At 38.4% G+C, this 12,367-nt stretch overlaps 2 non-coding genes across 2 annotated transcripts; both read right to left on the reverse strand.

The window, feature by feature from the left end:
• Positions 1 to 271: 271 nt before the first annotated feature.
• LOC126997001 (5S ribosomal RNA) lies at positions 272 to 390 on the reverse strand. Its single transcript, XR_007751808.1, has one exon. It is a non-coding gene; the product is annotated as a 5S ribosomal RNA (ribosomal RNA).
• Positions 391 to 1,008: 618 nt separating this feature from the next.
• Positions 1,009 to 1,127, reverse strand: LOC126997004 (5S ribosomal RNA). Its single transcript, XR_007751812.1, has one exon. It is a non-coding gene; the product is annotated as a 5S ribosomal RNA (ribosomal RNA).
• Between the last annotated feature and the right edge of the window lie 11,240 nt (positions 1,128 to 12,367).

A 12,367-nucleotide genomic window follows, 5' to 3' on the forward strand; every position in this document is an offset into this window, starting at 1 on the left:
ACGAAGTGCTTAATGAAAAGAAATGGTGCAAAACGAAAGGTCAAAAGGTAAATAAAACGAAAACAGGGATGCAAAGCGAAAGGCTAAGACCTAGATGAAAAGAAAAGAGGAATGCAAAAGAAAGGATAAAAGCTAAATGAAAAGAAAAGAAGAGGTGCAAAACGAAAGAAAAATATATAAAACATAACGGAAGGCCGAAAGCTATATGAAAAGAAAAGAGTCATCAGGACCGCAAGGTGAAAAGTTAAGAGAAATTAAATAAAAAGAGGGATGCCAACAGCATCTGGTGTTCCCAGGCGGTCACCCATCCAAGTACTATCCAGACCCAACGTCGCTTAACTTCGCTGATCGGACGAGAAGCGGTGTTTTCAACGTGGTGTGGCCGTTGACAAGAAAGGTGAACTGGCTTTCATCTTTGAGGCAGGTAACACAGGTAATCACATGCCAGCGCTTGGACCGGGCGAAGTAGTGAAGGTTTGTTAAGTTGGTCCTGATGTTTGAGCCAGGTGACACAGGTAAACGCCAGCGCTTCGACCGGGTGAAGTAGTGAAGCTTTGTTAAGTTGCTCCTTATGTTTGAGCCAGGTAACATAGGTAAACACATGCCAGCCCTGGGACTCCAATGAAGTAAAAATAAATAAATGAATGAATAAATAAATAAAGTTACGTAACCAGCGTCAAAATTTTCTAAACGAAAGGCTGAGCTGAATGAAAAAAATAAAAAAGGGACGGAAAACGAAGTGCTTAATGAAAAGAAATGGTGCAAAACGAAAGGTCAAAAGGTAAATAAAACGAAAACAGGGATGCAAAGCGAAAGGCTAAGACCTAGATGAAAAGAAAAGAGGAATGCAAAAGAAAGGATAAAAGCTAAATGAAAAGAAAAGAAGAGGGGTGCAAAACGAAAGAAAAAAAATATAAAACATAACGGAAGGCCGAAAGCTATATGAAAAGAAAAGAGTCATCAGGACCGCAAGGTGAAAAGTTAAGAGAAATTAAATAAAAAGAGGGATGCCAACAGCATCTGGTGTTCCCAGGCGGTCACCCATCCAAGTACTATCCAGACCCAACGTCGCTTAACTTCGCTGATCGGACGAGAAGCGGTGTTTTCAACGTGGTGTGGCCGTTGACAAGAAAGGTGAACTGGCTTTCATCTTTGAGGCAGGTAACACAGGTAATCACATGCCAGCGCTTGGACCGGGCGAAGTAGTGAAGGTTTGTTAAGTTGGTCCTGATGTTTGAGCCAGGTGACACAGGTAAACGCCAGCGCTTGGACCGGGTGAAGTAGTGAAGCTTTGTTAAGTTGCTCCTTATGTTTGAGCCAGGTAACATAGGTAAACACATGCCAGCCCTGGGACTCCAATGAAGTAAAAATAAATAAATGAATGAATAAATAAATAAAGTTACGTAACCAGCGTCAAAATTTTCTAAACGAAAGGCTGAGCTGAATGAAAAAAATAAAAAAGGGACGGAAAACGAAGTGCTTAATGAAAAGAAATGGTGCAAAACGAAAGGTCAAAAGGTAAATAAAACGAAAACAGGGATGCAAAGAAGGAAAACTAAGACCTAGATGAAAAGAAAAGAGGAATGCAAAAGAAAGGATAAAAGCTAAATGAAAAGAAAAGAAGAGGGGTGCAAAACGAAAGAAAAAAAATATAAAACATAACGAAAGCTATACGAAAAGAAAAGAGTCACCAGGAGCGCAAAGTGAAAAGCTAAGAGAAATTAAATAGCGGCGAAGCTCTATGAGTTCGACATCGAATCCCTGACACTCGTGAAGGCGGAAGCGAAGCGCTGGGCATTATCTGTTCCGGTCTTCCAAACTATCAAAAAAGCCCAAACACACGCCAGCACCAGCATGTTCCCCAATCTCGCCATTCTCATGAAAACTCTGTTGACGCTTCCAGTCTCCAACGCGTAAGCCGAGAGGTCTTTCTCGGCATTGAAAAGGCTGAAAACCTATCTGAGGAGTAACGTCGCCCAAGAGCGCCTAACGAACTTGCCCTCTTCTGTGTCCACTATGATATCCCCATTTCAGTCGAGAGTTCGGCAAATTCGGCGAAAAAACCGCCGACTAGTCTTTGCTTAGTGAGGCACTTGTTGAATACTTGGGATGTTGTAAATATATTTCTTTGGATCAGCCAATCTTTGCAAATGTGTTACCTCAATCCCATGTAAAAGAAACCCTATAATAATTCCTTTTTATCTTCAGCTGTGTCTAATTTTACATATTAACTTTTTTTGTAAAGGTTAGGTTTGTAATTTATATATGACCTGTATTATGATCACCCTTGCTGCTTACATATCGAAATAAACGTTTAGTTTTCTTCGAATGCTCATATGGTAATGATTTCTACCTGTTCAGATCTGCCTTTTCACTGGTCGGATGTACAATTTAAATTGTTTCTTTCATTTGTCACATATACGTTGATAGCTCGGGAGCTGCGGATTTTAAGCAAAGAACCGCCATCACTATCCATTGGTCTTCACTCTTTTGAGGCTGTCGCTAAGTTAGGTATGAAATTTTACCAGCGGGGCCCCCCAAATTGATTTTCTGGATCCGCCCCTGTTTGGTTTGCTGTATGTATGTGTCTTTGTTGCAACATTATACACTTATTTAGAAGGCGTAGGGTCAAGGTATGCATGTGCCCTTTAGCCAATATTATGAACTGGGATAAATGTATGCTTGTGTCTTTGAGGCAACATTATACACTTGGACTACCACATGTTGACGTAAGTAATAATGAATGTCATTGTATATTCAAGTAACAATAATCCATATAAACTGTGATAGAATATTAGGCTTCTGTGTGCATATGTTGAATTTTCAAAATATGCTTATTAGGCTATTCTGTATCTTGAAGACTAATTATGCAAATAGTTTTCATGGAAACTTCTTTCCCTTTGCAGCAATGAATCCTTCAGTATTCTATCACAAGCGACCTGAACTATGTATACCAAAAGAGTCTGAAGATGAAAATTTGTAGAGTGAAAGTGATGAATATGACATTGAAAAGGATTTGCAAGGCCTGGATAGCGAGGATGGTACAGATAGAGAAGAAAATGAAGATGAGGATCCCCCAGAAATCCCTCCCAGAGGAAAGAATGTATGGAAGAAGAGAAGACCAGAAGAGGTAGATGAGAATGTCCCTGGAACCACTATTAGAAGAAAGAATGTGGGCAGAAGAATTATTTGGAAGACTAAAGGACCAGAAGAGGTAGAATCTTTGCAGAAAGAGTTTGTAGGACAAGTTTATGCTGGAGACGGTAAAGTAAGAAGCCCTATAGAGTATCATGAGGAATTAGTTGACTGTATTCTAAAAAAATGTACTTGTTGAAGAGTCCAATAGATATGCAATTCAAAAGGATCCTAACAGACCACTAGGCTTGACTATGAATGAGTTGGAACAGTTCATTGGCATATACATTATGAGCATTGTCAAACTTTTAAGAGCTAGACTTTACTGAAGTTCGTACCTGATGTTCCCCAAAATAGCAGATGCTATGCCTCTCCAGAGATTTGAATTCATAAAGAAAAGTCTTCATTGTAATAATAATCAGAGTATCCCTGATAACTGCACAGACAAATTATGTAAGATTAGACCTGTGATTAATATAATCCAAACAAAAGTATCAAGCACCCTTCCTGCTGAGAAACTTTCAATTGATGAGCAAACTGTCCCCTTCAAGGGACACTCAGGAATAAAAACCTATAATAAAAATAATAAAAAAAAATAAGAAATGGGGATACAATTTTTTTGTTCTGTCAGGGATTGATAGTTTAGTTCACAACTTCAAGGTTTGCACAGAAAGCATAAGCCCTGTCCCGGGCCAACCTGATTTGAAAGCTTCTGGTAACATTGTACTAGGCCTCCTTCAGCCAATTACAAAAGGGGTGTGGCATATGGTCTACTTTGATAACTGGTTCAACAGCCCTCTTCTTCAAACAACACTGTGGAAACTTGGAATTGGTTCACTTGAGACTGTCAGGTTGAATCGTGTTTCTGCCTGCGAAATGCCCTCTGATGCAGTTTTGAAGAAGTCAGGACGGGGTACAAGTGTCATTCAAGTAACGGAAATGGATGACGTAGAGTTAAGAGCAGTCAAATGGTATGACAATAGAGGGGTTATATTTCTCAGCAATTTTGCTGCAGTTGAGCCACAAAGCACTACCAAAAGGTGGGACTCTAAGGCAAAGGAACACAAAGACATAACATGTCCCTCCATTGTTATGATCTATAATAAATTCATGGGTGGGGTCGATCTCCTTGATTCCCTCATGCCATTATATAGAATTTGTTTGAGGTCAAAAGAGTGGTACCACAAACTGGTTTGGCATTTTCTAGACATGATGCTCATCCAGGCATGGCTTTTGTATAACAGAGATTATGATAAGAGTGGTGCCCCTAGAAAAGAAAAACTTCCTCTCTTGAAATTCAAACTCGAAGTAGCAGATTGTCTACTGCTAAAAGGAAAGGCAAAAGGAATGAAAAGGGGAAGGCCATCAACTGATGTTGCTAAACTCTATATGGCAAAAGCTAAGAAGGGTCCAACAGTGCCAATACCAGCCACAGCAATAGGAACTGACATGTATGGACATTTTCCAGAATTTGGAGAGAAAAAAGGAAGGTGCAAGAATCCAGGATGTTCTGGAATATGTAAAGTGTACTGTTGCAAATGCAAAATAAATTTGTGTTTCACACTCAAATCTAACTGCTTCCTGAAATTTCATCAGTAAGAATCTTCTATATTGCATGTCACCAATAAGAATCTTGTATATTGCATGAAAATACTTTTACATGATGATTTATGTATAGTGCAAGATTTTGTTTTTCATTCCAAATGAACATGATATTGAGAAACAGTTTGTTGTATGTTTTGATTTCAGATGGGATACACTTTTTGGTTAAGAGTAAAGCACTGTACTTAGTGCCAAAGAATTGCTAGTCTTTTGGTTTGCAATGAACACGATTTTGTGTTACAAAGAAACTTTACAATGTGGAAAGATATATGTTGTTGTCGGAATGAATATAACTTTGAGCTCTGAAGAAACTGTTCAGTGGCAAATGTTTTATCTCCTGTGAAGATTATTTTGAGTCATTTTGGAGTTCTATGTCAAAAATGGAAAGATGATATCCTTTGAAAGAAGGTACGTGTTTTTATAGCAACATAAAATGCAATTTTTATGATTTAGGCAATGTTCCCTTGAAACAATATACTTGAAATTATATTGCTAATCAAACAGATTAAAAACTGTGTAAAGGGTATCTACATATTTGATACTTGTCACAATGAAAATACTTTCAATGATAACTAAAAAAATGATGATACAATTTGTTTGGTAATATAGGAGTGCCTGTCTCGGTTTTCAGACTGAAGATTATTTTCTTATTAAGGAAAATGTGATAAAGAAGTGCCACAATGTTGTTTACATGAGTTAACTCCTTCAAAAGGAAAATATATTTTCATAACCATATTACGTGCTTTTTATTATCTTTTGCACAATGTTGCCCTGAAGCAACGTACCTGTAACTTTATAAAGAAAAACTGGAAATCAATAACACGGCATATACAGTTTATTAAGAGATTTTTTCATTCAAGAATAAAATATTATACCACCATTGTATAATAGTTTCGGCAGACCTCATTTGAGGTATGCCGTGCAGTTTAGTCTCCCCACCATGCGAAAAGACAATGCTAAATTAGAAGGTGTTCAACGTAGAGCAACCAGATGATTCCTTCATTAGGAAACAAACCCTACGAGGAAAGATTGTCACATCTAAACCTGTTTTCTCTCGAAAACGCCGCCTCACGGGAAAACGGATAGCCTGTTATAAAATACTCACCGGTTTTACCAACGTGGATCCGCCCAAGCTGTTTGTGATGGATGATTCGACGCGAACGAAATAATGGCGCTAAATTCAAATGTAGACAAGTTTATTCAGATTGCACAGAATTCTTCTTCACTAATGCTGCCGTTCGAGATTGAACAGATTACCATCAGTGGTGCAGTGTAACTCGATTGCATCGTTTAAAGAAAAATCTTGACCGCTATCTCCTCCCCTAAATTTTCACTAGGTCAGTTTCAACGCCATGGTGGCCGCATAACAACTGTGGGCGGCCACAGCCTGTATGTGGTCTGGTTATCCAATGTAATTCTATGTAATTTTCTCTCTCTCTCTCTCTCTCTCTCTCTCTCTCTCTCTCTCTCTCTCTCTCTCTCTCTCTCTCTCTCTCTCTCTCTCTCTCTCTCTATCTCTCTCTCTCTCTCTCTCTCTCTCTCTCTCTCTCTCTCTCTCTCTCTCTCTCTCTCTCTCTCTCTCTCTCTCTCTCTCTCTCTCTCTCTCTCTCTCTCTCTCTCTCTCTCTCTCTCTCTCTCTCTCTCTCTCTAGTTCATCATCGCCACTGCGATCCACCCTATCTCTCTGTATTTCACCCTTTGCCTGTCTCGGTTTTCAGACTGAAGATTATTTTCTTATTATGAAAATGTGATAAAGAAGTTACAATGTTTTATATGAGTTAACTCCTTCAAAAGGAAAATATATTTTCATAACCATATTACGTGCTTTTTATTATCTTTTGCACAATGTTGCCCTGAAGCAACGTACCTGTAACTTTATAAAGAAAAACTGGAAATCAATAACACGGCATATACAGTTTATTAAGAGATTTTTTTTCATTCAAGAATAAAAATATTATACCACCATTGTATAATAGTTTCGGCAGACCTCATTTGGAGTATGCCGTGCAGTTTTGGTCTCCCCACCATGCGAAAGACAATGCTAAATTAGAAGGTGTTCAACGTAGAGCAACCAAGATGATTCCTTCATTAGGAAACAAACCCTACGAGGAAAGATTGTCACATCTAAACCTGTTTTCTCTCGAAAAACGCCGCCTCAAGGGAAAACTGATAGAGTGTTTTAAAATACTTAACGGTTTTACCAACGTGGATCCGACCAAGCTGTTTGTGATGGATGATTCGACGCGAACGAGAAATAATGGCGCTAAATTCAAATGTAGACAAGTTTATTCAGATTGCACAGAATTCTTCTTCACTAATGCTGCCGTTCGAGATTGGAACAGATTACCACCATCAGTGGTGCAGTGTAACTCGATTGCATCGTTTAAAGAAAAATCTTGACCGCTATCTCCTCCACCTAAATTTTCACTAGGTCAGTTTCAACGCCATGGTGGCCGCATAACAACTGTCACTTAGGTTTAGGACAGACCACCTAATTTGGGCATTACGGCCTGTATGGTCTGGTTATCAATGTAATTCTCTCTCTCTCTCTCTCTCTCTCTCTCTCTATGTAATTCTCTCTCTCTCTCTCTCTCTCTCTCTCTCTCTCTCTCTCTCTCTCTCTCTCTCTCTCTCTCTCTCTCTCTCTCTCTCTCTCTCTCTCTCTCTCTCTCTCTCTCTCTCTCTCTCTCTCTCTCTCTCTCTCTCTCTCTCTCTCTCTCTCTCTCTCTCTCTCTCTCTCTCTCTCTCTCTCTCTCTCTCTCTCTCTCTCTCTCTCTCATTCATCATTATCACCCCTGCGATCACCACCAATACTCTCACCTTGTTTCACCCTTCCATCTCCCTTTCTTCTTTTCCTGTCACCACCACAACCACCACTGCCTGTCTCTCTCCCACTGATGATGATGATGATGATCATTAGTGAGGTTGCCAGGAACAAGCACTTAATAATCTACGACTCGTCTCCGTTTCCCCGGCCTGTGTAAACACTACCTCATACACATCCAAAAGCCGAGCACATTACTACATACACACACACACACATATATATATATATATATATATATATATATATATATATATATATATATATATATATATATATATATATATATATATATATATATATATATATATATATATATATATATATATATATATATATATATATATATATATATATATATATATATATATATATATATATATATATATATATATATATATATATATATATATATATATATATATATATATATATATATATATATATATATATATATATATATATATATATATACACTCCCATCCCAAAATTTCCAGCCCACAGTCCCTTAATGACCTAACGCCAATCGCCCATTCCCAGCCTCATTTGTGAAGATTTTATTTTTAACTGGGCTTATGATGATATTAGTAGCCTCATAGACATCCAACAATTTGGCAACATGAAGCACTCCTCCACCACTCATTGCCTGGTCAGCTTTCTAGATTTCATACACAGCCACCTGGACAAACGAGACACCTATATTGCCCTTGCTTTTGTCGACTTCAGGAAAGCTTTTGACTTTGTAGACCACACTGTTGTCATTACTAAGGCCACTGAGCTGGGGCCTCACCCTAATTTAATATCGTGGCTGACTGATTTCCTCAGCGCACGCCAGCAAATAGTTCGCTCCCAGGGCTGGGTCTCCACTCCTCTTGAGCTGACGTGCGGCGTCCCGCAAGGCACCAAAATGGGTCCGCTTTGCTTCTTGGTGCTCATTAACAACGCCCTCATGGACACACCGCATCGCTGGAAATATGTTGACGACAGCACCTTTAGCGTCCCCATCAACAACAGGGATCCTGACTATGCACCTCTTCAAGCGTCGCTCGACAACCTTTAAGCATGGACGATTGACAACAGTGCCACTATCAACCACACCAAGACCATGGTGATGCACGTTTGCACGTCCAAGGGAGATGTGCCACCTCCGCTGCTGTCTATTGGCTCACACCACCTCCAGGTCGTCCAGTCCACCAAACTACTAGGCACCACTGTGGACTACCAGCTCAACTGGAAGCTCCACTTCTCCAACACCGTCGGAGCAGCCTCCTACAAGCTGTACATGCTGCGTAGACGCAGGACGCTGGGGGCACCAGCTGCTGAGCTGTGCAGTATTTATTCATCATTCATATTGCCAAAGCTAATGTATGCCTCCCCGGCGTGGTCTTTGTCCCTTACCCTCACCCAACAACAGCAGCTTGAGAGGGTTCAAAAGAGGGCATTCAGGGTCATTTTAGGCCCTGACTACCGCACCTACGACAATGCCCTGGCCACCCTGAGTCTCCCGAGGCTCTCTGACAGGCACCAGGACGCCCTCAGAAAATTCGGAATCTCCCTGCTTCACCATCCTCGCCTTCGCCACCTTCTGCCACCTGACGCGCCTCCTCCCACCTGCTTCACCAGACACCACAACACACTCAACCCCTTCCGGGCGCCACGAACCAACCGTTACAAACGTAGCGCTGTGCCCGCGATAGTGCGGATGATAAACAATGCCCGGTGACAGTCATACCCAAAAGGCCACGGTGGAGTTTAGCACCTCGCCGCTACCCCTCTAAGTGCCCCCTTCACACCACTCTCCCTCTCCCTTATGTCTCTATTTTTAGCTCTCCCAAACTACCCCCAACCCTCTCCCTCCCTCTAGTGTAGCCTATTTACTATTAGTTTCTTGTATTTTTTATTTGCATATTTTCAGCCCGCCGGCTGCCCTACATTAATAAACATATTATTATTATTATTATTATTATTATTATTACACACACACACACACACACACACACACACACACACACACACACACACACACACACACACACACACGCGCGCGCGCGCGCACACACACAAAAGAAAAAAAAGTACAGAAAAGTTTTACAAGTAGTCACAGAATTTATAATCACTGGAGGAAGATAAAAAGAAAATAAAGAAATCAATATATATATATATGTATATATATATATATATATATATATATATATATATATATATATATATATATATATATATATATATATATATATATATATATATATATATATATATATATATATATATATATATATATATATATATATATATATATATATATATATATATATATATATATATATATATATATATATATATATATATATATATATATATATATATATATATATATAAGAACATAAGAACATAAGAACGCAGGAGTCTGCAAGAGGCCGGTAGGCCTGTACGAGGCAGCTCCTTTGAACCTAAGCTCCCGTGTATCTAACCCCACCTAATATCGCTGTCCATGAATTTATCTAATCTATTTTTGAATGTGACAATTGTATTGGCACTCACCACATTGCTGCTAAGCCTATTCCACTCATCCACCACTCTGTTAGTAAACCAATTTTTGCCTATGTCCCTGTTGAATCTGAATTTATCCAGTTTAAACCCATTACTTCGTGTCCTACCCGGTTCTCTTACCAACAAAACCTTATGAATGTCTCCCTTATTAAAGCCCTTCATCCATTTATAAACCTCGATCATGTCTCCACGCACCCTTCGCCTTTCTAGAGAATGCAAGTTTAACTGTTTGAGTCTTTCCTCGTATGGCAAGTTTCTCAACCCCTGAATCATCTTAGTCATCCTCCTCTGCACCGATTCTAACATTTTGATATCCATTCTATAGTAAGGTGACCAGAACTGAACCGCATAGTCAAGATGAGGTCTAACTAATGCTAAATATAGTTTGAGGAAGACTTCAGGGCTTTGTTGCTTACGCTCCTTGAAATAAATCCAGTACCCAATTAGCTCGATTTCTAGCTTGAATGCATTGTGCCCTTGGACGGAGATCAGAGCTCACTAAGATCCCTAAATCCCTCTCACACCCAGACCTGCTTATGGGAGTGTCATTTAAGCAATAGTTATGTGAGGGGTTGTTCCTACCTACACTCAGAATACTGCACTTCCTACATTGAACTCCATCTGCCATTTATCCGCCCATGATCATACAATCTGTTGAGTTCACCTTGGAGAATACTAGCGTCCCGATCCGACTCAATTACTCTACCGATCTTGGTATCATCTGCAAATTTACTAACATCACTACTAATTCCTGTATCTAAGTCATTGATATAAATAATAAACAAAAGTGGACCTAATACCGAACCTTGTGGGACACCACTGGTAACACATCCCCAGTCAGATCTTTTACCATTAATTTGCACTCTTTGCTTCCTATTGCAAAGCCACGCCTTGACCCAGTTCAAAACTTTACCGTCTACTCCGTGAGCCCGTAATTTAAGCAACAGTCGTTGGTGAGGAACTTTATCAAACGCTTTACTAAAATCAAGATAGATTACATCATAATTTTCATCTCTGTCAAGCGCCTCAAATACTTTATTGTAGAAGGACAAGAGATTGGTGAGGCATGACCTACCTTTTGTGAACCCATGCTGCGAGTCGTGAATTAAGCTATGTTTCTCTAAATGCTCCCGAATGTTCCTGGCTATTATGGACTCCAGCATCTTGCCTATAACCGATGTTAAGCTAATTGGGCGATAGTTTGAAGCAACTGACCTGTCCCCCTTTTTAAAAATCGGCGTCACATACACATAATACTGACGACTGCTTCCCATGCACAGGCTATCATATATTATCCAAGCAGTCAGGCATGCCATGGGACAGCAGGTTGCCAGGGCATGATAATGCACACTTCAGATTTGGATGAACTGAGTATAGCCTAACCGACCTACTATATATATATATATATATATATATATATATATATAGAGAGAGAGAGAGAGAGAGAGAGAGAGAGAGAGAGAGAGAGAGAGAGAGAGAGAGAGAGAGAGAGAGAGAGAGAGAGAGAGAGAGAGAGTAAAAATCTAATGTCTTTTCTTTTTATTTCAGGTAAGAGAACGTCAATAGCGAACAACAGTAAGTAGATACTAGATTCTATAGTTATTATTATTATTATTATTATTATTATTATTATTATTATTATTATTATTATTATTATTATTATTATCATTTAGTATATATTATTATTATTATTATTATTATTATTATTATTATTATTATTATTATTATTATTATTATTATTATTATTATTATTATTACTATTATTATTATGAAGTAGATACTATTATTATTTTCATCATAATCATTATTTTAATTATTACTAACAATATTATAATTATTAGGATTATCATTATTATTATTATTATTATTATTATTATTATTATTATTATTATTATTATTATTATTATTATTATTATTATTATTATTATTATTATAATTATTGTTATAATTATTATTATTTTTGTTGTAATTACTATCATTATTAACACTTCCCAGGATCTTTTTGGTAAGATTTGTTTCTGCATTTGTTTGTCAACAAGCTTACGCAAAAGAAAAATGCTACCGTGTTCGTTTGTTTCTTCAACCTTTTCCGACCTTGACCGGCCTTCCTTACTGAAAAAAGCGTCTAATTTGCATTAAATTTTAACAGATATGTTTGGTGTGGGCCAACAAAGTATTATACTGTGAATGATGGCAAATTAATAAAATAAAATAAAACTATATGAATTAGTAACTTGGGTGGCCATAAGGAAAAAA

The sequence above is a fragment of the Eriocheir sinensis genome, chromosome 1 (genome assembly GCF_024679095.1).
Source record: "Eriocheir sinensis breed Jianghai 21 chromosome 1, ASM2467909v1, whole genome shotgun sequence".
In the NCBI taxonomy this organism is placed as follows: domain Eukaryota; kingdom Metazoa; phylum Arthropoda; class Malacostraca; order Decapoda; family Varunidae; genus Eriocheir; species Eriocheir sinensis.